We start from the raw sequence: 25,659 nt of genomic DNA on the forward strand, positions 1-25,659 counted from the left end.
CGATGCACAGCCGTCCCTCCATGGAAACTAAATGACGCATCACTGTGTGCGACCCGAGAAATCGACTCACACCCCCTTTGTTTCCACGCTTCTCCCCCTCTGCGGCCCATTGTGGAGATTGTTCACGCAAACCAGGTACTTTGGGGCATATTTATACTCTGTTTGCGCCGGAATTGCGTCATTTTTTTTACGCAAATCCGACGCAAAACTAACTCCATATTTATACTTTGGCGTTAGACCCGTCTAGCGCCAAAGATCTTGGAGTTTGCGTCATTTTTTAGCGTGGACACCTTCATGCAAGGTAGGCGTTCCCTTCTAAAAAATGACTCCGAGGCATGTGCGCCGTATTTACACTCCCGGGCAAAAATGACGCCCGGGAGTGGGCGGGTCAAAATAAATTACGTCCAGCCGCTTTAGCGTCATTTTTTAACGCCTGGTCAGGGCAGGCGTTAAGGGACCTGTGGGCTCGGAAGGAGCCCAGAGGTGCCCTCCCATGCACCCAGGGACACCCCCTGCCACCCTTGCCCACCCCAGGAGGACACCCAAGGATGGAGAGACCCATCCCAGGGAACTTAAGGTAAGTTCAGGTAAGTATTTTTTTTTTTTTGGGTGGCATAGGGGGGCCTGATTTGTGCCCCCCTACATGCCACTATGCCCAATGACCTTGCCCAGGGGGCATAAGTCCCCTGGGCATGGCCATTGGGCAAGGGGGCATGACTCCTGTCTTTGCTAAGACAGGAGTCATTTAAATGGGGGTTGGGAGTAAAAAAAAATGGCGCAAATCGGGTTGAGGCGAAAATTTTGTCTCAGCCTGACTTGCCCCATTTTTTTATGCCCAAGCTCCATTTTCCCCTACGCCGGCACTGCCTGGTGTAAGTAATTTTTTTTGACGCACACCAGGCAGCTCCGCCGGCTAACTTCATTCCATAAATAAGGCGCCCGCATGGTGCTTTGGAATGGCGTTAGCCGGCGTTAAATTTTTTGACGCACAACTGCGTTGGCGCAGTTGTGCGCCAAAAAGTATAAATACGGCCCTTTGTTCTTAAAAGAGACTTTTTTTGCTTTAAAAAGACTTGAGACACTTTATATCACTTTTCAGTGATATATCTACATTTACTTATTGCATCTTTGATCGTTTTGACCTGCAAATATCCAGATAAATATTAGATATATTTCTAGACACTGTGTGGTGTATTTTTGTGGTGCTGTATTGTGTTATTGTATGATTTATTGCACAAATACTTTACTCATTGCCTTCAAAGTTAAGCCTGACTGCTCAGTGCCAAGCTACCAGAGAGTGGGCACAGGATAATTTGGATTGTGTGTGACGTACCCTGACTAGAATGAGGGTTCTTGCTTGGACTGATGGTAACCTGACTGCCAACCAAAGACCCCATTTCTAACAAAACCTAATATTGTCAGACATTCATCAAACTCCAAGCAACAGCCTACTTTAGAGCAGGAGGGAGGGAGTAGTGTAGGTGCTGTGATAAATTGGGTTGTTGGTTGAGGGGGGGAAAACTCTGCTCAAGCAACAGCCACAATCCTTGTCAGGGTGAACCACAAAAAGGTACTACATTAAATTGTGTTTAACCCTCTGATAGCGTGGCACAAACGCAGTCAGACTTAACTTAGAGACAATTATTTATGCAGCACATAAACAGTATGAAAGTGAATGCACAACACAAGAATAAATCCCATACCAATTAAAAAAAATAGAGTAAAATGTACTAAACTATTTGCACAAAAATGAAACAATACATTCAGTATAACCGTAGATATGCAATGTTAAAGATTTAAGGTAAATTTAGCATGAAAAAACAGAAAGTGCCACAAGCGGTTATCTGGGTTTGCAAAACCAGGTGAAAGTGACAAAGTGAAGCTGACCGTAATAGAGCTCAGGCCAGATACATGGACCAGGTTAGTCCTGATGAAAAAGTTACCTTCTAAAGTCTAGTGTGAAGAGTGTAGTTTATGGTGGAGGAGGCACTGAGGAGCCTGGAGAGCATTGTGGAGGGTCATCTCTGTTGTGCGAAAAGCAGGCCAGACATCACAGATGGTCATAAATATAGCGCAAAGATCCTGTTGGGTGTTGTAACTGATCGTTGCTAGAGATTCACGTTGGCTGTCACCATGGGTTGTCGATGCTGCTGCGTGAAGTGCAGATCTTGTGTTGCTGATTGTTATTGTTGAATGTTGTAGTGAGAAGAGCCACCTTCACCAGAGCTTGGCGCTGTCCATCAGGCACAGACAGCAAGATCTTGGTATGACCGGGCCAGTTTGCAGCAGAGAATAGACCAAAACATCAAAATTTCCCCATTTCGTCAAGGAAGAGCTCAACCAATGCCACACCAAGGGCCCAAGACGCACCTCTTAGGGGTCAGGAATTCACTCCAACAGAGGCCAGAAGGGGTCCAACAGGGCCAGTTGCAGGTCCCAACAGGTCCAGTTGAAGCATGTTAACTGGGCAGTTGCAGTGAGGTCTTGGGAGAAAGGTGTGTCCCTGTAGCTCAGAACAGGTCAGTAAGCTGACCTTTGGAGACACTTCAGCCTGGGATGAAGGGTGCAGATCCAGTCTTCCCTTCCAGTTGGAGGTAAGCAGGGCAGGCCTCCGGTAGTAGGGCAACAGGATGTCCTGCTTCTGTAGGGTCCACAGACCCAAACGTATACCCAGAAGGTGGTCTGACAGTCCCCTTTTTATACCTGGTGGCCACTTTAAAGTGAGAGACGTTTCTGGAGTGTCCCTCTACAGATGTGCCTGGAATTTCCTGCCTCCCGGCCCTGGTCCCGGTCTGTCTGAGAGCACAATAGATTAGCGTGAAGTCCTCTGTATGTGAGCTGATCCAGTGCCTTTGAAGTGCAAGCATGGTAGATTACAGTTCTGCCAGAGAAGACCAATCCTACCAACACCCAGACTTCCTGTTCTCATACCATATGGGAGGAATACACAAAGGTCAACTGCTAATTATACCTAGTCATGCGACCAATGGTCAGAACAAGAAGATGACAACTTTCTATCAAACAGAATTTTGAATTTCAATTTCTGAGACACCAAACATGACTTTCCTACCTGCTTCCAAACAATTATCACTTATTAAATGTAAAAAGGTAACCCACTGTTATCAGATGGGAAAGGCAGACCACACAGTAGTGAAAAATGGATTTGAGAGTTTTTTTGCCACCACTACATGTAAAACATAAATGTAAATATTTTTAAATGTAGTGCACCTTGCACCTTGCCCTATGGGCCTACCTTAAGTGTGACTTATGTGTAATGAAAAGGTTGGTTTATGTCTGGCAAAACGTTTATCATGCCAGGACGAAATGGCAGTTTAAATACTACACACACAGGCTGCAATGGCAGGCCTGAGACATGTTTTAAAAGGCTACTTAACTATTTGCCACAATATGTGCTGGGGGCCTGCTAGTAGCTTTTAATTTGCAGGCCCTGGGTACATGCAGTACTACTTTACTAGGGATTTACAAGTAATTAATGTGCCAATCGGGTGTAAGCCAATTCCACCATGTTTAAAAGAGAGAGCACACACACTTCAGCACTGATTAGCAGTGGTAAAGTGAAAGCTCGAGGAATAAAGGCAAAAAGGTTGGGTGTGACCTTGCACAGAGGGCCAGGGCCAACAGTGCTGATGCAGGAAACTATTCAAGAAATGCCTATGTAAGTCAATGGCTTATTAAGGATTTTGGTGGCCATGGCAATAAATATTGTGGTGGCTTTACTTTTGGAACAACGTGAAATTGTATTTGTCATTTTTTGCTAATTCAAGCCTATGTAGCCTAACAATATTGTATTATAAATTAAAGGTTAAGTTACAAAAATACATAGAAGTGAGCTAGAAAGCAAATTAACTTTGCCAGGGGTGCAACTGGAAGGTGGGGACAGTGGGCAAATGCTCACTTTGCCCAGGCATTAAAACATCTCTGCTTATGATTAATGGAAAAGGCTTACAAATTACTGTCTACTAATTAGGAACTACCTAATTAGCGGTATTGGTGCACTAACAGTGAAGAGTCATGATGTTCCATGGTACCCCACAACAGGAAAGATGGCTTTGTTGGATTACTGAATTCTGCAGCTCAAAGGTGCTGTGAGATTATTTTTTCTGTAATCCTAAAGGCAAAGTATACATCGAGACTCCCGGATCCTTCCAGCTGTTAGTTTCTCTTGTTTAAGTTGGAACAGAACATTTCCATGCACAACTTGTAACAGGCCTCATATAAAATGAAATTGAAAATTGTAATGATATATAAATGTTCTAATGTACACAGTGGGGTCTATTTACTAAATTCCAGTATGGACAGCAGCTAAAAGCAGTGCTGCTTTGCTTGAGAAGGAGAGACAAGGGCAGTGCAATATCTACAGAAATATGGTACTTTCCTCCTCTTCTCTTTCAATACCAGTGCACAATGAGGCTGCTAAACGCCATGCACACAACTTTGAGCCATAGTGCAGAGGTGTCTGCGTCACTCTAGTATACCTTTTGCACTAGAAAGGTACCTCTCCTGTAGAAATTACTATGCTTACAGTAACTTTAAAACTGTTCCTACTTAGTATGTGTGCTATAGAGTGCAGTACACATGCAAAGTTGGAAAAGAACAGAGAAATAAAAGCATTTCTACTTGAGGGGCCTATTTCAAAAGCGAATTATTTTTTTTATGCCAAGGCCTGTCTTCTGTTTTTTAGTAGACAAGGTTTTGCATCAAAAACAATGGATGGTTACACTGGAAGAGCCCCTTGGTGTTAAGTAATACAAAGCAACGCTAGGCACTGTTTTGCTCTACTTTCAAACGAATTTCTAAGGAGAAACACATTTTGCTCTGGAAAGTAAATTGGAAATTGGAATCGTATGGACTTGCCTCAATTTTGTTATGCAGGCCTGGCACAAAATCTTAGTAATACACCTCAATTTGTAATGCACTCAAATACATATCTGGTCTAGTTTAGGCTTTGAAAATTGCAAATAAAAATATTAATACATTTAGTTAAAACGAAATTAATGGCAAACTTCCTTTCTGAGGTCAGACATAAGGATTATACTCTAAAAAGGAAATCATGTTTCAGAGGTAAGGTAAGGCTGGATATCACCAAAATGTGTTGGTCACATACTTCTATTTCAATGCAAGCCAACTCTGGAATGCTTTATTGGACTCCATAAATATCATGACGGATATAGTATGTTTTTCAAAACAATCAGAGATTTGATGTTTAAGTGTCATTTGCCACCCAATAAGTATCTTCAGCTTCGTCCTCACAGCAGATTTGTATCATCATCATCATCAACAACAAAAATCCATCCCTGCCTTGACTACCAGGGAGTCACCTTTTGATAACGCTGCTCATGTTCATTTCACATTGTTGTAATTGTTTGCATAGAGTCTTCCTTCGTATTCATCCTCCATAACTACCCTTACACATACATGACTATAAAATTGAGACGGCGCTCTAACTTTATAGGCATCCAAATACAAGGCACACAAGTGCACTTGTTCTGTTTATTTACAGTGCATAATGTATGTTGTCAAAACAATGCCTCCTTAGTTAAGCGTACTACATTGCTTATGATTTCGTTTCACAATGTCTTCCTCTGTATGGAGAAGGCACTCTAAATACGTTTAACATAAAATATAAGATAGTTTCAGCAGGTAATTTATATATTTAGGTAAAGGTATTTGTTGAACACGAACCTTGATAGACAGACATAGAGCACTGAACATGAGAGCGGTCCCGGAGTACCCTCCTTGGTTATTACAGAGGAAGGTGACAGATTTACTTTGCTGCAGCCACCCCAGAACCTGCCCTTGACTACCACTATCATCACTCATCATCTTATCTATCCATACATTCTCTCAGTCATCATTCTTTCATTCATTTGTGTAATCACTCACCTATTCTTTCATGTATTCATTCACTCACCCATTTGTCTGTCAATGCTCTGTCAACAACCTGCATTTTCATTTATGCACTCATTCATCCATTTGCCCACCTTCATTCTCAGATTCATCCATTAATTAAATTGCGCAACTATACACACAATTGCATCTATCGACGAAAAGTGCTTTCACTTAAAACAAAAACCCCAGGGCCTCTTTGTTTTCACATTTCTTGGTATGTTAGTGATCAAAGCGCAAGACTGGTTGAAAGTCACAAGTTCAGGCCAACTGCCATGGAGCACAAGCCAAATACAGGGACCAGGTTACACCTGCTGAAAGATTTACATTCTAAAGTCTAACACAAAGAGTTCAGTTTGAGGTGGAGCAGGCCGCAAAGAGAAGGAAGAGCATCATGGATGGTCATTGCTGCAGTGCGAAGACCAGCCTGGGTGTTGCAGATGACCATCACTATAGCATGAAAATCTGTCAGGTATCCTGGAAGGTCGTTGCTGGAGTTTTGCATTGACAGCCACCACGGGCTATAGTGTGAAGTGCAGATCCATGCATTGCTGGTCATCACTGGTGGGTACTGTATCGCAAAGAGTCGGGTTCACCTGAACTTAGTGTTGATGGTCAGCGTGGGGGGTGAGATCTTGCCACAAACATGCCCATTTAAGATCACAAAGAGCCCCAAAAACTTCAGGATTTCTACCTTTTTTCAAGGAGAAGCTCGACTGAAACCACACCACAGGTCCATGTTCTGATGGGCTCCTCATGGGGATCAGGAACTCACTACTGCAGAGGCCATCAGGACTCAGACAGTTTCAGTTGCCCTAATTCATTGTGTTGGATTTAGCCTTCTATGCAGGGTCACCTCAAACGTTTTGTCTTCACCCTCTTCGTTTTCCGAAACCGTTTTTGTTGCCTTTAGGACAGTACCCTCATAGAAGAGTTTTATGAAAAGCAGTCAGAAGCTGAGATGTGCTATTCAATTAGCAAGCTTTAAAGGCATATACTAAAAATACTGAATAGTAGATACTTTTGACAAAGGGCCAAAACGTTCATTGTATCTACAAGAAGGTCTATGTTTGTGCACATCATCTTTACTTTATGAAAAAAATATGTAAGTCAAACATCCTGTTACCATGAGAGCAAAGTAAAAGAAGTGAATGTGCAAGGGTGATTATTGAGTGGTACTCTGTATTTCAGAAAGTAATACATAAAAACGGTACACACTTCCTACACAAAAAGCTTTAAATCAACAATTAAGTTCCATTGTGTCAGGAAAGTAAATATATCAAATAGCAGACTAACTTACTACTTGATGCCCCATCACCAAAATCTAAGGAGAAAAATGGGACAATGCAACCACACTCACAATGCCATGGCCCTGATGGGCAGCCTATTCAAGCAATGGCAAACTATGAAAACACATGACAGACAATGTCTGAAGATCATTGACTCAAGGCTTCTTTGAACAATTGTTGACATGACATCTTCTAAGAAAATGAAGCTCACCCTAGCCAGACCAGAAAATGGGCTTTAAGCTTACCTGTTTTAAAATGCTTACAGCAAGTATAAGATAACAAAAAAACTAATACATATATGTGAAACCACACACTTTAGACTTCTTTCTCATGAAACAAACTTTTGTAATCATAGCAACATAATCCTTGGATGTTGGGAGCCCACTCAACAAACCATCTTGAGACATTAATGGAAAACAGTATTCTGTCTCCCTCTGACAACTAAGGCTCAGTTGAAGTCAGCTATCAAGGAATCTGGAATGAAGATTGGCCAATTTACTACATTCCAAAGAAAAAAATGGTAAATCATATGTAAAATGCTTCAAGAACTAAAGCTAATGGCACTCTTACGTATGTCATATGACTCATAATATGGACTTCTTTGATGTTATTGCATCTACTTGTAGTTACCTTCACACTCACACTGCTTCATAGACTACGTTTAATAGGCATGTGCCCCTGGAACTAAAGCTAATTAATTGTGTGATGCATATAGTTTTCCCACAAATAATGTCCTCTTTTTGCATTGCTCAGATTAGTGTCAAAATTAGTAGCCAAATATATATTTGCCAAATATATATTTGCCAAATACAGAAAAGATTGTTTTAATCTCACACACTTTTCTTTAATTTCTCTTGCTCTGGGGCAGTATCATTCCCTTTTATTTAGTCAATATACAAATTGGTATGTTAATTAAAAAGTAAGAATTACTTTTCAAAAGATGAGAAATACAAGCAACTGAGATTAATCAAACCGGTTACCTTAAATCTACAAGTCTTAAACCCATTAAGATTAATTATGGCCTCCAGAAACCATATTGCCTGCTGAGATGAAAAAATTACCCTATCTCAAATCTAGGCGTTAACTATTGGGGCACATTCCTGTAAACATTCCCAAAGGCAGAAGCTCCAGGCATATATCAAATCACCAGGCAGTGGTCTTATTAAGTGTCTTAGATCTCTGCAAACAACTGCCACCGAATATTCAGCTGCCACAATTGCATACCCATTGGTTATAAACCATGACTTGCAAGTATAAGGGTGGGTGAACTTCCCAAATGGAAAACTAAAAGTGGGAATGTCACCTCTAATTCCTCATGGAGCTGAGGCCAATGAGCCACACAGAAGGTGCTTCCAGCACCCTTGGAATGCACACTGTCTGCTGAAGCACATTCTAAGGGTGCTGGGAAGAGGTGCCCAACACTGCCCAAAACATTGCCATGACCATTGCAGGGGCCTCCCTGTGGCCCTGAGCACTGGGTTTCTGCCATCCTTTTCATGGGGGGGTCCCTTGAAAAAATGAGAAAAAGTTCTGTGTGTGAAAGGTTATGGGCCTTGTTACAAGGCTGGTGGGTCGGCCCTCCAGCCCCGTGCAAAGGAGACTGTTGTAGAGCTGGCTGTCTGACCCCAGGCACATTATGAGGTTTCCACTGGGCTGGCCAGTGGAAACCTCTGACGTCAGAGATTACTGCTGGTCATCTCAGTGGAAACCGCGTGGCAGCATTGGCCTCAGCTCCTCATAGAGCCAAGGCCAATTCCGTCGTACAGAGGGTGACCCTAGTACCCTCATAGCAGACAATGCACATTCAGAGGGTGCGGGACAGGGATGCCCCTAAACTGCCCAAGACATAGTCCCCGTGTAATCCCCAGCACTGGGTTTCTGCCAGCCTTTTCATGGTGGAAACCAGACTCGTGATCAGTGTGACTGCCGTCTGCCCATCAGGAACCATGTTCCTGGTGGGGAGGGCGGCCCCCTGGTGGTCCGGGGCCAGGGTAGTAATGTGGCAGTCAGACTGCCAATGTCATAATGAGGCCCTATGTTTTTTTCTAAAGTGGCATTAGTAAAACGTTTTCTGTGCCTAGATCACCATCTCCCTAATATTTTTTTACATGGGTTTTTTTTAATTTTTCTAAGCATCAGCCACTTTTTCTTATTTTTGAGTTTTCTTCATAGTTATAGTTTGTGGTCAAGCATTTAAACCCATGGGTGAAACTGGAGCACTATATATTTCAGAAAAGAAGACAACATTTCAAAGTCAGTATGGGTTATTTGTGAAGATTGCTCATTGATTTCCCAAAGGAAATAATAATGGAACTCAAAAATAATGTAAAAATGTGGACACAATTTAAATAGGTTACATTTTTATCTTTAATTTTTTGCCCTAATGGCTGGTTTAAAAAAATGTAACACACAGCTAACTTTGTGAGATCTTTCTGATTGCAAGGACATATATCATTTATTGACTGTCCAAAAACAGAAGATAGATACACAAGGCCAACAACTGAGCCAAAGTGAATGATAATTCATTGTGTACCAGGTATGCATCAATTCATAAGGTAAAATGTCTAGTGGGCTTTCTGCCCCCCCTGGTGGAAGTAAATTAATGTAAACTTCCCAAATATGCCATTGGATGGAGGGCGGTAAGGGTACAAAGACTGCAGGAGCCATTATGGGGGGAGAGCACAACCGGATGCACGGGTGGGGATTCCCCACCCTTCCTTTGTCTTTGTTGAAACAATTAATCCCTGGTGTCTAGTGATTCTTCTCCACTGTTAAAGAAGTCTTCACAATCTTTCACCTGGGGGGGCAGAAACGACTCCTGGACTGTCATAAGATGTGGTCACTGCCAGATGCTGGGACAGGCACTCCACTTTTTTTGTTTTTATTGCAATTATTTAATATAAGTCTAGTAACAGTACAAAGGGAGGCTGAACAGCCTATATCAGGGGATAAGGTACATCACCATGGATACTACTGTGATGGAGACATGTGTAAGCTTATTACTATTCATACCAATGTGAAAAGGATAATGCTTGGAAGAAAAAAAATAAGGAGAAGAAAAAGAAAAAAGAAAGGGGCGATTGGGGGGGAATTTAAGTGAGGGTGAGGAGGGGGAGATTGATGGCAGACTGACAGTGTGTTGTGATAGACAGGGAAGTCAGAGTAGTCAGTGTGATCAGAGTAATCAGAGTGGTCAGCGTAGTCAGAGTAATCCAAGTAGTCCAAAGGGGTTGACATGTGAAGATATAAATTGTAAACCATTGACAATGGGTATCATCGTGAGATACAGCACATTGCATGTCTTGAAAACTATCGAGTGTAACCAGTTTGGCTGGTTCTGACACGTTGTTGTCCTACATGACAGTAAGGAGAGTAGGCAAGACGGATGGCTACGTTGTCGCCTGCTAGTAGGCTGAGTGTGGGTCGGTCGGGCTTTCAGCCATCGTAAGTGCTTGATGCTCGCCCGAGCAGTTATGTGAGGGAGGTCAGGAAGGCCCAAGTCAAAGCATACCATTACGGTATGCCCCCTGATTGATAATACAGGGAGTTCTGCACTGGGCATTTGGATAGTACTTGATAGATTTGAAAAAGGATGGGGAGAGGGAGAGAGTAAAGAAAAGTGGGGGAGGGAGGGAATTGAAGGAGAGGGACATGGCTGGTGGGCAGATGAGAGATAAAGAGATGAACGAGATCATAGGCTAGAGGATATCTACCCTGATGAGACTATGAATGGTAAACTATGATTCTGCAGCGTGGCGCATGGGGTAAATGGGGTATGGGCGGGAAGGGGAGAAAGGACTTAAGATTGCAGGATAAGATGGTTTTGTTAGATTCTCGGGGGATAAGGGAAGGTACAACAGAAGATATAGGCTAGGGAGTGAGGGGGGAGGGCGCTGACGTCCTACCAGCAGTGGCAGTGGTAGGGAGAGGTGGAGAGGGGGAACGGCTAGTGATGGAAAAGTTATGGCTATTGCTATGACAGACCTGCAAGAAATGAGGTCCAGACCTTACTGAATAGGCCCGCTTGGTCCTGTAGATTGTAAATGACCCATTCATGTGCAGCTATTTGGATCATAGCAGCCATCCACTCTGCTGGGGTAGGGGTGGTACTTGACCTCCAGTGTCTAAGAATGGAAACTTTTGCTGTTGCAAATGCCGTATGCAATAATCTCTGTTGCAAACGCAATATGGTAAGGAGGGGTCTTGTGTTGTGTATGAGGATGAGCGAGGGGGGGATCGGGGATTGAAGCTGTGGAGAATCCATCAGAGTATGGCACACCGCTTCCCACAAGGGCTGAAGTGATGGACATTCACAGAGGATGTTAAGTAGATCGCATCTTATCTCCGCACATCGGCAGCAGTTTGCATGTGGCAGAAGGCCTGCCCTATGCAGTTTCAACAGGGATCAATACCAGTCTTGTATGACCTTAAAGAGACAGAACTTCAGTCGGGCTTCTTGAGTACCTCTATCAAGGGCGTCCAGAATGTCGGACCAGTCCGCCACCGTGTAATCTGTCCCTAGTTGAGTCTGCCGTTTACATTACAGCGTTTCAAGGAGGGGCTGTGAGTAAAAATGGCTCACTAACACATAGTAGTGGCCTGCCATTATGCCTTTGTGGCAGCCCCAGGTTTGCAGATAGGCAACAATAGGTGAGGCCATGATCTCCCATGGAGTGGCTCCCAAAGAGCGTTGAAGGCAGTGCTTAAGTTGCAGTTAACGCCATTCTTGCCTATGATGTATGTTGTACTCCTCTCTTAATTTGTCAAATGATTTGGGCAGTCCCTCAACTATGACTTGGGCTATACAATCAATACCAGCGAGACTCCATTGCAGCCACCTAAGGGCAGTTGCCCCTATCTTTAGTCTGTCATTACCCCATATGGGGGCCTGGGCATTTAAAGAAGGGTGTAGACCTAGTAAACGATGGGCCCTACGCCATGCCGCATGTGTCGCCGTGAGGATCGGGTTAACTGAGTGGGTCTGCAAGGGGTTTGCACAATACAGACCTCCAAGTCCGCCACGATGGGCCAGCAGGAGCTTTTCTGTGGTCAACCATTGCAGCGGATCCGGAGTTCCGGGGAGCACATATGTCTGTTGGGAGAGCTGGAGGGCAAGGGAGTAATGCTCCACTGAGGGGAATCCTAGACCCCCACAGGAAAGGTGCACGATTATTTTTGCAGGTGTCATTCGGGGTGTGTGGAACCCCATACAAAGGCCCTCAACATTACATCCATCAGCCAAAGTGTTGAAAGGGGCACCTGGAGGGGAAGCATGCCAAGAACATATGTAAATCGCGGGAGTGTGACCGTTCTCACTGCCTGTACTCTGCCCCACATGGAGAGGCCCAATAGTGACCATTTCGTAAAGTCCAGTTTCATACGAGCCACAATAGGATCCAGGTTGTCCACAATCATGTGCTCCAGACCCCGGTTAACGAGGATCCCCAGATATTTGAGGCGATTTGGGGTCCAGCGGAACAGGAGGCCACGGATCGTGGACCTCGTCGTGATCAGCGAGAGAGGCAACTCTTATCCCAGTTCACCTGGTATCCAGACAGGATCGCAAAACGGTCTATGGTTGCTAGTAAAGCCAGCAGTGATCTCGTCAAATCAGTTAGGGTTAGCAAAATGTCATCAGCGTAAAGGTAGATTTTCGAGGTCCCGCCCACCAAGTGTATTCCTATGATCTGTTGAGAGTGGTGGATGGTAGCCGCAAGGGGTTCCATTGCCAATAGAAACAAGAGTGGCGATAGAGGACAACCCTGCTGCATTCCCCTACTAATGGGGAATGGGTCTGATAGAAAGCCCCCGCAGTTGACCTGCACCATGGGGTGGTCGCATAGCAAAAGGATTTTGAAGATGAATTGTTCTCCCAGCCCCAATTTTGTCAGGGTGGAAAACAGGTAGGGCCATTCGATACGGTCAAATGCCTTCTTAGGGCCAGATGTAAGTAGCATTTTGCATGGTGCAAACTGCGAAAATCGCAGTGTGCGCCATGCAAAATGCGCATCGCAATGCTCATTCACATTTTGCGAGTCAGTACAGACTCGCAAAATGTGAATGCGACTCGCAAATAGGAATGGGTGTCCGCTTCCTATTTGCGACTCGCACCGCAATGCTAAATTGCTTTGTGACCGCGAACGCGGTCGCAAAGCAGTTCGCAGTTACCACCAGTGTCACACTGGTGGTAACCCATTCGCAAAAGGGAAGGGGTCCCCATGGGACCCCTTCCCCTTTGTGAATGTTGTCAAAAATGTTTTTTCAGAGCAGGCAGTGGTCCAGTGGACCACTGCCTACTCTGAAAAAACAAAACCAAATGGTTTCGTTATTTTTTTTGTATTGCAACTCGTTTTCCTTTAAGGAAAACGGGCTGCAATACGAAGAAAAAAAACTGCTTTATTTAAAAAGCAGTCACAGACATGGAGGTCTGCTGTCTCCAGCAGGCCACCATCCCTGTGAGTGCAGGGAATCGCTATGGGGTCGCAAAATGCAACCCACCTCATTAATATTAATGAGGTGGGTCTTTGCGACCCCATAGCGATTCTTAGACGGTGTCTGAGACACCGTTCTGCATCCAAATTTGCGATTCAGAAATTGCGAGTCGGTGCGACTCGCAATTTCCGAATTGCAAATTCGGAAATTGCTACATCTGGCCTTTAGCGTCTAGGGATAGGGCCAGAACCTCTTCTTGGTCTCGCACAGGGTATGGCAGAGAGTGCACACGTGATTTCTGGAGGTATGTCCCTGTACAAACCACACTTGAGTGTGGTAGATCAGGGATGGTTTGACTGGGCGCAAATGCGCCACCAAGATACCCACCAATATTTTGATGTCTCCATTCAGGAGAGATGTGGGACGATAATTGCCGCAAAGTAGAGGGTTCCTGCCTGGTTTTGGTATAGCAGCTATTGTAGCTCTCTTAGATATTGCTCCTAGAGAGCCTTCCTGACAAGCCTCACCGAGTAGCTCATGGACAGCGCTAACCACTTTTCCACCGGCCAATTTATAAAATTCTGCTGGAAAGCCATCCTCGCCCGCCGATTTGTGGTAGGGAGTGTCCGAAATGGCTTGTACTATTTTTGCTATGCTTATTTCTCCATCCAGGAGGGCGCGACCAGCAGTTGAGAGGCAAGGTAGGTTAGTGTCATTGAGGAAGGCGTCTATTTAGGCAGCGTCAGCAACCAATTCAGGGGTGTAAAGATGTTGATAAAAGGTCGCAAATTCGTTAACGATGTCCTCTGGGCGTGTAAGTTTCTCCCTTGTTGGAGGATGTTATGGCTGGGCTGGCTAGAGAAGCTTCTCTCTGACGGAGCTGTACCGCTAGCACTTGTTCAGCCTTTTCACCCTGCTTGTAATATCGGCCAGGCAAGCGTTGCAGTGCATATTCGGCCTGGGAGGTGTGGAGCTCGTTGTGTGCCACGCGGGCACGTTCCAGGGAATGGCGTATTGCAAGAAATGGATGGCCAGTGTATTGCCTCGTAAGACGTTGTATGTCATCCTCAAGGGTCCTCTGACGGGTCGTCCTATCCCTCTTGGCCAATACTGCATCATGCATCATTTGGCCTCTCAGGGTCACTTTCACTGCTTCCCAGAGTATCCTTTTGGAGGTGACAGTACCAGCGTTATCAGGCATGTATGTGGACATGTGGGCCTGCAATTGTGCCTTACCCGGGGCGATCGATAGCAGTGTACTGCGAAACGCCAGGGTTTATGTCCAGGGGACATTAGACCCGTTTGGATTGACATCTGGATTGGAGAATGGTTAGAGAGACCTCTGACCAGTATGCAAGCGTCTTGTAGTTGGGCCACCATAGTATGTGACACCATAAGGTAGTCCAACTGAGATTGGGTGCCGTGATCAGGTGGTTCTTGCCTGTAGGGTGGGTGAGCCTCCAATAGTTCACTAGTTCAGTATCTGTCAACACATCTGTTAGAAGAGATCTGTCATGATTACTACCCACATCTAGGGGGCCCGTCCTATCCAATATTGCATCACGGGCCAGATTCCAGTCCCAGCCTTTTTCGGTCAGAAGGCGGTTTAGTTGCAAGAAGAAAAGTCGCTTAGAGCCGGTCGGTGCATACAGGGAACCCACACAGAGAGACGAGTCTCCCACTTTTAGTTTGGAGAACACGTATTTCCCCTCCAGGTCATCCCATGTTTTAATGACCGTGACGGGTAGGGTTTTGCAGAGCACTATCGCTACCCTGCATTTTCATGGGGGTCCACCGCCTGCCTCCTGTTGTGTAAGGCAGCAGCTAGAAAACTCCCTTCCCACCCAATCTCAGTGTAGTGTATTGGCTTCCACACTATCAAGATGTGTCTCTTGAAGAAGAGCTATGTCAGGCCTCTTTGATTGGAGGTAGGAAAATATTTTTTTCTGTTTCACGAAGTTCGTCAAGCCATTCCCGTTCCAGGAGAAAATCTGAAGTGGGTGGGTCGTGTGGGGAATAGTTCCCAACATGCTGCCAAAGGAATGAGTGTGGGGGGCAGGAGGGGTTATGGTACTGATGAAAACTGTGCAGCTAGGGAGGAAGGAGGGACTCCTCGCTGAGCATAGCAAATTTTAGCTTAATGGATTAGGGAAGGGGAAGCTGGTGGACGCCAGACAGCCCCCTGCATTAGGAGAGGGGGTGGAGGGAGGTGGTAAGAGAAAGGGTGGAGGGGAGTAATGAGGGGAGAAGGAGGTTGGGGTGGATGGGATAGAGACGAAGGGAGGAAGAAAGAAAGAAGAAAATGGAGTAAAAGAAGAGAGTAAACAAAAAAGGAAAAGTAACTGTGAATTGGCGACGGGAGTTAGGGAGCAAAGCCCCTAACGGTCAGATCCGTGGACTGAGGGTCCTAACCTGTGGGACCCTGTTACTCAGCTAAGTAGGCCCCGGCTGGGTGGGGGAGCCCCTCACCCGCCGCCATGTGAAGAACGCACTGAAGTTGCCTTCACAGGGTAATATGCCGTCAAGGGACGGGAGGAGGAAGGAGAGAGAGGAGTGGTCTGTCCAGTGAAAGAGAGAGGGGTAAGCCATCACCACAACCAGTCTCTCCCCTAACGGGGACAAGGGGTAGGGAATATGGAAAGGTGGGGAGGGAGAGAGAAAGAAACAATAGTAGTCCTGTGTACATTACCCGTTGGCCAGGAGTAGTAGCAGCGTCCATGTGCCATACAGTCGCTGAAAGCAGGACATGATTGGCGGGAGAGGGATGGGGGAATTCAGGCTTCACTAGACCATCACAACTGTTAACAGTCAACGTCACCATGAAGATGTGTTGTTGCATCAAATTGTGCTCCCCTTAGCACACATAATGGTGGTTTTCAGTACGCCCATAGTCCCTTTGTTTGGGCCATGTCATGTCAAAGGTTCAGTCGCTTACGTGTATCGCTGCTTTGTAGCTGGGACACAATGTACCTCCCATAGTTCAACTGCTAACTATGAGGCCTAACTGTCCATTTAGGCAGTGACCTCCTCCGCAAGGGCTTTGGGCGGGAGGAGGTTATTGGGTAGGGGAGATGGTAGACCTATAGGCCACAAAGGCAAAATACTGTCATGCAATAAGCATCAAGCAGTCATATACCCTACAAGTGTGAATATGCATAACATTTGTAGTAATGTTCAGTCGAGATCCGTTGAGTGCAATCTCGGTGTATAAACAAGGATATCACAACCTAATAGCAGTATAACATTAACATCTATATCAACAACAACATCATTCGGCCAGATACTCATCTGTCTGCCGATTCAGTAAAAATCTCTCTGGGCTCTCAACTAAACTCTGGGTCCCTGATCATCTCCCAGCACAGCTGTGATGTCAAGTAGGGGTTGGGGCCAGTTTTAAAGGATAGCAAGATTTGTCCCTTTCTGAGAGGTGGGCGTGGAGCACCACTGCTTGTAACAAATGGCCCCTGTCGTTGTGTGTCCTTGCAAGTCTCTCTAGATCTCTGCCTCTGAGACGGTGATCAGGGTCACGCCGATCTGCCCCTCCCTTGTCGGTTGTTTGGGGTGGCATATTATGACTGTCCTTGGGCAGCCCTTGTGGCTCAGCTGAGGTTGCTGTGTCCATGGGTTGGTGCTGAAGATTGTCCAGGAAAAGTCGCAGATCCTCAGGATCATAGAAGTCTTCGGAAACTATATTTTTGTTGACCCACAATCTCGCTGGATCAAAAAGGGCGTATTTCATCTCCAGTTGATGTAGACGGGGTCTGAGGACCAAGAATGCTTTTCGGTGATCATTGGTGTCCTTTGAGTAGTCAGCCGTTATGCGAATGCTATAGCCTTCTGCCCGAAAGGGTCCATGCGCTTGAGCTGCAAGAAGAGGTTGGTGGGCCTGCCCGTGTCTCAGAAGGCAAGCAATGATCAGGCGGGGTCTGAAAGTTCCACCTTGATGACTCAGGCCCAGCCTGTGTGCCCGTTGAAATTCCAATGGTGAGTCGAAGGTTAGTGCAGTCAATTTGGGAAGGACTGACCTGAGGAAGGTCTGAATATTCGAACTTTCTTTGTTTTCTGGTAAATCCAAAAAAACAGACATTGGCCCTCATTCTGACCTTGGCGGTCGGCGGAGAGACGGCGGTCGGACCGCGAACAGACCGGCGGTATTAAAAATGGCATTCTGACCGCGGCGGTCCCCGCCGCGACCGACCGCCACTTCCCCACTCCGACAGCCACGGCGGTCATGACCGACGGGCTGGAGTCTGCGCACTCCGGTCCGGCGGTCGACCCAAGACCGCCAACGGTATCATGACCCTGCTTACCGCCGCGGTTTCTGGCAGTCGGGAACCGCCATGCGAACCATGGCGGTAGGCACTATCGGGGCCAGGGAATTCCTTCCCTGGCACTGATAGGGGTCTCCCCCACCCCCCACTGCCCCCCCGAGTCCTCCCCCCACACCCTCCACCCCCCTGCCACCCCCCAGAGGTGGTACGAACCCCCTCCCCACCCCCACCCCGACATGCACATACACGCACCCCGACATGCACACACCCCCTACATGCACATATACACACCCCCTACACACACACATACACAACGGGGACACATACCCGCACACATACATGCCGACATGCGCACCCGCCGAACTACACACATTGCCCATAGGCACAGCAGCACTCCCCGCCCGCATGCACGCACTCACACACCCCCTCTACACACTCCCACGCACACCCCCATGCACGCACACATCACACAACACCCCCCCACCCCCTCCCCTCACGGACGATCAACTTACCTTGTGCGTTGGTCCTCCGGGAGGTGACAGGAGCCATGGGGAGGTGACCGCCAACAGAAGACCGCCAACAGAAGACCGCCACACAGAAATGTGGGTCGTAATTCTGTGGGCGGTGTTCTGCTGGCGTGGCGGTGGAGGTTGACCAGTCTCCACTTTCCCGCCGACCGCCAGTGTGGCTGCTGGCGGTTTTCCGGCGGTACGCTCCCAGCGGTCAGAATGCGCACAGCGGCATACCGCCGCGGTCGGCGGTCTTCACCGCGGCGGTAACTCGGCGGTCTTGCAAAAAGACCGCCAAGGTCAGAATGAGGGCCATTATCTCTTCAGCTTCTGTCTTCCAGGTCCATTAATTTACTGCAAAGATACAGAAGGTCCTTGTCTCTGTCTTGGACATTGTGCATGTGGGACTCCAGGGTCACCATACGGTGTTCCAGCCCTGTTACTCTGGTCAGGAAACCAGCTATATTTGATTGCATGGATTTTGTCTCCAGTGTCAAAGAAGTTATGGCGGCACCCATTCCCTCCAGCCTGCAGCTTTCTGCAGTGATCTCCTGTAGTATACGGTCCATGGTCATAGGCTGCTCCGTTTCGGACATATTAGGTGACTGTGCAGGTGGGTTGGGCCCGACAGCAGGGGATGCAGGTTGCATCCGGTGGAGGGCCTCAGAAGAGAGCAGCTGTTGCGCTAGTCTGCCTGAAGATTTGCCCATCACCTTGCCACCGGGCATCTCAGGGCTATTGTGTGGGTGTAGCCTGCAAGATCTGAGGCTTAAGTGGGGGGGAGTGGGGGGCCGTCCCGTCAGGTCTTGGTGGTAGCAAGGGTTGGCCATGTGTGGGCCTAATAGTAATTTAATGTACATCTGGCACAGTAGTACGCCAAGACCTTCAAACTATGCCAATGAGGAGTCCTGTGCTGGTTGAGTGAGAGAAGGCGTCGCTGAAGTCTAGGGCCTGATGGGGCGGAGGGCACAGTGTGGCAAAGCGGCACTGGGCAGCTGACTACCTGACGCCAGAGTCCCAATGCAGCTTCCGCTCCTCGCCCGAAGCGCAGCGCAGGTTGGGTGCAGCAAGGCCACCAAGAGCACAGGAGAGATGTGATCTGTTTACATCTTATGCCAGAGGTCTTCAAATTGGGGGGCGGGCCCCTCTAGGGGAGGCCTCAAGTGATCTCGGGGGGGCAGCAGACTCTGGCCAAAAGAAGCATTATACAGATAACAGGCCTTTGTTTTAAACAGAAGCATGTTATTGCATTGAACAAATATACCAGTACTTAACTGCAATGTTTAAATATGTCTAGACATATTTAAACATTGCCATCTTTATAAAATAATTGTGAAAAAGTCTGAAGGGGGGCCCAATTATCTCTATTTTTCAACTGGGGGTACGGCATTAAGAAGTTTGAAGACTACTGTCTTACGCAATGATTGGGCAAATATGGCAGCCCCACTAGAGGTAAATTCAATGGTGCTGGTAGGCCCCCGTCCCTTGTGTCCCAGCTGGGGTGGTATGTAGAGAAAGAAGGAGGGCCTACGGGTATCGCCCCAGGGTGAGGTGAGGTGACTGACACCACCGGTGATCAGTAGCTGGTTGAGAGAAAAGACCAGAGGTCGAAGGGGCCTCAAAAATAAAGGTAGGAGGCAAAGTTAATTTCTATGCCTGGTAATGCATTGATATGCGCTCAGCAGGTGGGGGAAGGGGGGTATCAGTGCAGCAACACTGTCTCCTCTGCACAATTCGCCTTCGTAGAGGCAGATCACCAAGGTAGTAAGGCATCATAACCCATCTCTTGGGTTTCCCCTCCTCCGTGGCTCACCCCTATCCCCGTAGAGTACAGCACTCACCACGGCTTCCAATCGATGGCGGACAGCCATGGGGACCACTCCAGAGCCTAGGCAAAAAGAATCAAGAGCCACAGTTCATTGCCGTAGCTGTAATAGTCTTCGTGAACCTCTCAATGAGGCTCTTCCAGTGTGAGAAGGGAGGGGGGTGGGAAAAGCGCCGGCGATCTCCCACCCACACAGCATCCTGCTGTTGTTGTTGCTCTGCTTCCCGTGACTACAGGTTGCGGCTCCACCCCATCTCCTAGGTCTCTGCCGCCACAGAGCCACACGGCCCTCAATGCGCTCCCCCCTCAGCCCCACTGCCCCTGGTTGGTTGCCTGTAGGTGGTGAGGAGCCTCCGAGGCTCACATGGAACTTTTTACCACGTCACCCCTGTCCCCGGCCAGAATCCACCGCTTCGCGGAGCTCCTGGACTAGACAGCCATCTTCCGCCGTGGCAAGGCCACGCCACTCTCCACGGTTTTTTTTTAATTAATTTTTGATGGTGTCTAGGTGACCTCTTGTCCCTAACCAGAAAGGCATACTGGGGTAACACCCTTCAGGTCCAATGGACCACTGCCTACTCTGAAAAAACGAAACCAAATGGTTTTGTTATTTTTTTGTATTGCAACTCGTTTTCCTTTAAGGAAAAAAACTGCTTTATTTAAAAAGCAGTCACAGACATGGAGGTCTGCTGTCTCCAGCAGGCCACCATCCCTGTGAGTGCAGGGAATCGCAATGGGGTCGCAAAATGCAACCCACCTCATTAATATTAATGAGGTGGGTCTTTGCAACCGCATTGCGATTCGCAGGCGGTGTCTGAGACACCGTTCTGAATCCGATTTTGCGATTTGGAAATTGAGAGTCGCACCGACTCACAATTTCCGAATCGCAAAATCGGAAATTGCTACATCTGGCCCCTAGTTCTTTGGAGACCTCTTAGGACCAATGAAACAAAAAGAAAACAGCTTGGTGAGCACAACCATAGGACAGACAGTTTACTGTGAACTAGTAGAATCAAGAAACAGTGCTGTGTAAAAAACATACTTGACATTTTTGGATTCCTAGCAGAGAGAGAACGTCCCCAAGAAAGAAGAGCAAGGTGTTAATGTTTTTCCACCCACAGTGTTTTTCGAAGATCCCAGTTTCCAACTTTCCTGAGTTATCCAAAGATTCACATTTTCAGTCCATTGCATTAAAGTGATTTTCTCCACATCACCCTTGTGGTGGATTACATATCCAGCAAACATTTTGCTAGAAATATTCTCCCTGGAGCTTTGATGTGTGTGAAATACCTATCATAATTTTGCAGTCCCAGTTTTTTTGTTAAAAGTATATTTCACTGAAATGTCTTCCATCAGAAAGTCTATTTTTGAAAAAATTTCCTCTCAAAACACTGATTAAAAGTGTTTTTAAAATCATACAGACTAAATAAGGACAAACATTTGAAGGAAATTGAAAAGCTGGGCCCACAGATCACAACATGCAGGCAGAGCTTTAGTTGAGTCCCAGGAAAAAGATAAAAATAAGAAAAGGGGCTAGAGTAGGGACACGTGACACGTTAGCTCTGGTAATATGGTCCCAGATAAACCCTCCTGGGGCCAAAAAACACTTTAACAAACATTTTGCAACAAATTTGTGACAGGATTGCAAATCTACTGCAAAAATGTTTTTAAAAACCAAGCGAGGGCTCTCGCACTTGTTTTACTAATGACTCCAGGAGGGCCAGGTCCTAAAAGGGCATATATAAAATAAAGGAGGGGGGCTCACCTGGCACCCTCCTGGACTTATTTATGCCCTGTGGACCACCACCTCCCTGGAGCTTATATTCAATAATATGCAGGGTGCCACACAGCCCCCTTGCAGCCCTGGGGTATGCTACATTCCTGGGGCTAAACAATTAATGTGGAGGGCCATGCAGCCCCCCGAAGCCCTGGAGACCCCCACCTCCCCAGAGCTATTCACTTAAATTAAGGGGGGGTGCAGGGCCCCGTGTAACCCCAGGGATCGACACTTCCCCGGGGCTGAAATAAAATAATGAAGGGGGTCCATTGAAAACCCTTGATCCCAAGGACCACCACCTCTCTGGGGCTGATTAAACATTCAAGGGATGGCCCTGGGGACTGCCACCACCTGGGTCCAGATCCTGCTGTGTCTCGGAGTGCCCACACCTGGGACTTAGCTGTTTGCTGTGACTTGGCGGGAGCTTTGACTGGTTACAGGGATGTGATAGGTAGGTTCTGAATATAGTCAAACAAAACCAGAGATATGAAGCAGATTTATGCCCTCATTACAACCCTGGCGGTAAACCCCGCTTACCGCCATGCAGAAGACCGCCAACATACCGCTGCTGCAGCGGAATTCCACTACAGGTATTACGACCCACAGCCCGGAATCCACCACAATACAGACACCCACACAAGTCCGCCACACCAAAGGTCAGTGATAAACTGGCGATAACAAAACCGACACCGTCACGCCAACAGGAATACGCCCACACTATCATGACCCACGAATCAGCGCTCAAAATACACATATACAAAACACAACCACATTGGACAATTCGAAATACACACACCTAATACACATACACACACAAAACCCACACACCCAATCCAATTTAAAGCACACACCCACATCACCCACAAACACTTACTACCAGAATTTTGAAAGCACGCCAGAGAGAGACACTACCGAAAACAACACCAGCATCCACAGACACACAACACCATCACTTACACAACATCCACACACCTCAAAAAACACACACTAACACACCCCCTCACACATCACAACAGACACCACCTCACACATCACCCACACCACATCATGGCACCTCAACGTCACCCCAGGTTTTCTGAGGAGGAGCTCAGGGTCATGGTGGAGGAAATCGTCCGGGTAGAGCCACAGCTATTCGGATCACAGGTGCAGCAGACCTCCATTGCAAGGAAGATGGAGCTATGGCGCAGAATTGTCTACAGTGTTGACGCAGTGGGACAGCATCCAAGAACTAAGGATGACATCAGAAAGAGGGAGAACGAACTACGGGGAAGGTGCGTTCCGTGGTCTCCAGACACCAGATTGCTGTACAGAGGACTGGCGGTGGACCCCCACCTCCTCCCCCACAACTAACAAAATGGGAGGAGCAAGTCTTGGCAATACTGCATCCTGAGGGCCTCGCAGGAGTAGCAGGAGGACTGGACTCTGGTAAGGCAAATCTTTACTACCTTATCCCCCCACCTGCATCCCATCACATACTCCCACCCTTACCCTCACACCCATCACCCCAACAACCCACAGATACCCCACCAACACAACCCACACATCCCAAAACCAAGCCTTGCATGTGACACCAATGAATGGACACTGATCACCCAAGCATGTCCACTACAGAGACTCACTCATGCCCCAAAATCACCAATCACACAAGGACCAAGCCAATAATGCAAGCACTGGAGTAGAGGGTCAACCACCCATTGCACACGATGGCACACACAGATACAATAATTATACATTTACACCCCAACAGGACCCCTACCCAACGTCGCCGGACAGGAGGTGCCAGACATATCCAGTAGCCCCACAGAAGAGGCCCACAGTGATGACAGCAGCTCTGCACAACTGGATCAAGATGACCAGCCCGGCCCATCTGGGACCTCGGGACAGTCAGTTCCCCTGACACTGGCACAAGCCACCACAGAGCCTCCCCCCTCAGGAAACACCAGCACAGCACCCACCCAGCAGGCCCATCCCTCTGTCCCCAGGACACGTCAATCAGCAGTGTGTCCACCACTACAGGGAACCCAGGCAAACCCACCAACCCAAGACAATCAGGGAGCTGGGGGCAGTGGCAGTGGGCACACGGTTCAGGGACAGAGGCACAGGATAACAGGGAAACTGGGAGGACTGCTTTGCGACAGGGGGAGGACAGGCCCAGGGAACCCACTCTCCACGAGGCACTCTCCAACATCATGGGAGCTTACCATCTTTCCCAGGGGACGATGGCAACGGTACTGGCCAAGTTTCAGGAGACCCAGCGGCTGCAGGAGGAACACTACCTTGGGATCAGGGAGGACTTGAAGTCCATTAACACCACCCTGGTCACCATTGCAGGGGTGCTGGCAGACCTCGCCAATACCAGGAGAGACACAGTGGCACAACAAGGGGCCCCTGACACTAACCTGGACAATGAACAGCCCTCCACCTCCACCGGCGCTAGTGGACAAGAGGCACCGCCACAGGAACAACAGGACACCAGCACCCCACCCTCTGCAGAAGAACCACCCTGCAAATGGTCCCTGAAATCCACAAGACAGAGCACATTGCCAAGACCCCCGCCAGGAAATGAGTCCCCCTTGAATGTCACCCTTCTGTCCCACTATGTCACCCTGTCCATCCTTAAACTGCCATTGCTCCACTTCCTATGCCACTTTGGACAATGCACCTGTGAAACAAATTGACTGGACTCTGCCATGGACATTCCTCCACCATCACTCCAGCCCATTTTACAACCCCTCCACTTATTAGCACAGGAATAAACACACTTCAATCACAAAACAATCTGGAGTCAGTCTGTGCTTTCACATATGTGTAATTGCAATATCTATGGAATATAGCAATGTCAATTTACTTGTTCACACACCAATGTAACACAGCTGTAGGACAGCAGTAAACATAGCAGAGGGCACAAAGTGGGACCCAAATCTATGAAATGGAAAGTCAAGGTGACAAGTCAGGGTCCATAAACTAAATGAAAATGACACACTTATGCTTGTTCCAACAATAGAATGAGATGTGGGAAGCAGTGGCATCTTCTTACCTGTGTCTCACAGGAAGTATTGCATGATGATGTTGTTTCGGTTGTCGATATCCTCTTCTTCTCCCTCCTCTTCTTCACTGTGCACAGGCTCCACAGCTGCCAGAAGACTACCATCTGGCCCATCCTCCTGCAGAAAAGGCACCTGGCATCGCAAAGCCAGGTTGTGCAGCATACAGAAGGCCACGATTACCTGGCACACCTTCTTCGGTGAGTAGTATAGGAAGCCACCTGTCAGATGGAGGCACCGGAATCTGGCCTTGAGAAGTCCGAAGGTGCATTCGATCACCCTCCTAGTTCACCCATGTGCCTCATTGTAGCATTCCTCTGTCCATGTCCTGGGATTCCTCACTGGGGTCAGTAGCCATGACAGGTTGGGGTAACTAGAGTCACCTGCAAATGTCGAGGGTCAACTGTTAGACACACACTAACCCTTAGGGACAGCCCCATACCCAGAAACCTATGGCAACTGTATTGGGACCGTGCCCTCACCTATTAGCCACTCACGGTGCCTCTGGAGTTGGCCCATCACATAAGGGATGCTGCTATTCCTCAAAATGTAAGCATCATGCACAGAGCCAGGATACTTGGCATTGACATGGGAGATGTACTGGT

Source organism: Pleurodeles waltl, chromosome 2_2, assembly GCF_031143425.1.
Source record: "Pleurodeles waltl isolate 20211129_DDA chromosome 2_2, aPleWal1.hap1.20221129, whole genome shotgun sequence".
NCBI lineage: Eukaryota > Metazoa > Chordata > Amphibia > Caudata > Salamandridae > Pleurodeles > Pleurodeles waltl.